The following is a 3027-nucleotide window of genomic DNA, read 5'->3' as shown; positions in this document are numbered from 1 at the left end:
GGATAACGCACCATGTCACAAAGCTCACATCATCTCAAACATGACAATGAGTTCACTGTACTCCAATGACCTCCACAGTCACCAGATCTCAGTCCAGTAGAGCACCTTTGGGATGTGGTGGAACGGGAGATTCTCATCATGGATGTGCAGCCGACAAATCTGCAGCAACTGTGTGATGTCATCATGTCAATGTGGACCAACGTCTCTGAGGAATGTTTCCAGCACCTTGTTGAATTGATGCCTCGGTACTAGCAAGGTGTATTAATTGTATTAATTAATGAAGTGACCAGTGAGTGTATACATTGTGTTTTGCAGGATTTTAAGGAAAATCCTGCATAGCATACCTTTAAACTTTGCATCTGTTTAGTTCTGCCTGTGATTGTCACTGCTGCTGTATGTGCCTTTGTTTGTTTTTCTTAACTAATGTCTCTCTTGCAAAAGAGATCTTCTACTTGATTAATAAAGGTTATATACATTCTTGTGAACTGCACAATGATGTTTGCTCTTAGAAAAGGTGCAATATAAATAATGTCTCATCTCTTACTTCACATCAGAAGATCAATTCTATCTAAAAGGTCCTCTGGGATAGGCAATAAAGAAAAAATGTAACTTCAGATTATTTATGGATTCATCATGTAAACATTTTAATGCCGTCTGGCATTTTCTTTTTGTGATATTAATAATCTTCCACAGTGGTTTTGTTCTGTTTACAAAATGACAGTTCCCATTTGCTGCAAGGCTGCACATCATTACTGTATTTTGCACAGCTCACCAGTGCTTGGATTAAACATAGTTGTCAGTTTGCATGCTGAGGATGTCGGAGACGTCTGCCTGAAACATCAATGCAGGAACAAACAATGTAATTGGAGTGCATATTGAGAGCGTTACTACATTAATGCATGTACATGTGTCCACTGGTTTAAACTCTCTCGTGTCTCTGTCTTTAACTGTGTCTTAATTCAGGTGGTGGATCCAACAGAGCCTGCATTTCTAGTCTAAATACGTCACTACAGGCCAACAAGTCACTTCAAGTGTCCTCTCAATAGGGTTTTTTGTTGTCAAATTTGGACACAACTAGTCAATTCATTGCATTGCAGCTGATGATCATTTTTTTTGCATTGTCATATAAATGCCATTTTATTTTCTGTTGGCTTGCTTGTTTCTCTCTCAAGATCTGGCAACACTGACAAGCCGGCCGGCAAGCAATAACAACAATGGTGGCGCCCACAGGATCACGGGTAGTGCGTTGTGTTTGGACCTGGGATAATAAAGAATATTCATGACTTTATGATGTGTCGTCTCCAAGTTTGGTGACGTCACTGTGTTATCTGGGGCTCTGTCGGCGAGGGCTCTGTGGAGAAATCTTGTGGTGTGCAAACATAGGTCGTAACGCAGTTGGCGAGACTCCCGATGACAGAAACACACGTCGCCAGGTATGAACACTCAAAAGATTACGATAGTCTCTGCGACACAAAATCAGGGTGAAAATCGTGTAATGTGAACTAGGCTTTAGTCTACAGCAGGAAATGGCACTTCATAATAAAAACTCTGTGCTGGCACTTCAATGTACGTAAAAATAAAGTGTGTTTCTTACAAACTTGACACGTTTGCAAGTCACTTGTGGTCCATCCAGAATGGACCTGCCACCCACTTTTAGACCGCGACCCACCAGTTGGGAAGCATTGCTATGGAACTCACTTAAACAGTCAGAGGTTTCCTTGGTTTTGACATCCCTACCTCTAGGTAACAAACAGGTTGCTTTTCTGTCAAATTCTTGCATAAATTACATTCACAAACCTTTCATTTATTTATTTAAAAACATTCTCTAAAGACTTTTCTTGTATCTTGCCCTTTCTCCCCTCGGAGAATAACAAGCACACGCCTTTCAGTTCCTACTTTTGTTTCGTGAATAATGTGTCTTTTTTCTGCAGATGCTGTTGAGATGTCAGTATGCAGATCATTTTGTCTCATCAAAACAAGTTACTAAAACGAAACAGTGACAGCTGCTCTGTTATCAAAGCGACCTCAGAAGGACTGTTGGATTTCACTGTAATGGAAGACTGGATGTTACTGTGAATTAAATTTGCTCTCCCGAGACGCTTCACATTCCTTTATTTCAACAAACCCTATAGCATGAATAAAATGGACCGTTGGTCAGAGACAATTAAACATAACTATATACAGTTCCAGCACATGAAAGGAACAGAGATATGTGCATGTATCTAACTGTAGGAGCGTCTGTGTCGCCAGATGATCCAATATTGCCTGTCCGTCAATTACTATTCACAATGCAAATTAAAGTGTGTTCAACAGAAATTCACAGGTTCTTGTTACATCTCTTTTATTTAATTTGAATTCAAGTGTTTGGCTAATATTCCTTTCCAAGGGTGTGCAGAGTGAAGCTGGAAAACAAATCTCTCGACTACCTAAATTAAAAACAGCTAACAAAGAGGACCACAGTACCATGAACATATAATAAAGGTAATAACAGTAATGTAATTATTCATTCATTCATTCATCTTCTAACCGCTTCCAGTAATGTAATTAGTTTGACAATATTTAATTTGTCTTTATAGAGCTTTTTAGTTTTAGCTTATTGTCCAGCCAACAACTTAACTAGAGCTAGGCGTTTTTTTTTCTTTGGAAAATTTTTCGAAAAAGCCACTGCACACTTCCTGCTCAGCACCAAACAGCAGACAGACACAACTAAGAGGCTGGCTGCATCTGGCCACACTATTTATACCAAAGTCTAAAAAGACACTTTCAGTAACGTTTCATCTTATATGAAATGAAGCAGCCTACTTCATGGTTTTGATGATGTCGCTTGCAATTAACACCCCCACCTCTTCCACATGAATGTGTTCGTGGCTGAATAGGAAAACCCAGAGTTAAATTAACCAGTTGCTAACCAGCTTTGTAGTACCCATTATTTTTGACGCATTTTCCAGTATTTAATAGTACAGTACAGAGTATCTCTGGACTGTATTTCTGTGATTTTACTTTGGTTGCTGTTCTTTATCCTTGTGG

This window comes from Epinephelus moara, chromosome 8 (assembly GCF_006386435.1).
Source record: "Epinephelus moara isolate mb chromosome 8, YSFRI_EMoa_1.0, whole genome shotgun sequence".
NCBI classification, from domain to species: Eukaryota; Metazoa; Chordata; class Actinopteri; order Perciformes; family Serranidae; genus Epinephelus; species Epinephelus moara.
The sequence above is the reverse complement of the archived record's forward strand: the minus strand, read 5'-3'. Positions refer to the sequence as shown.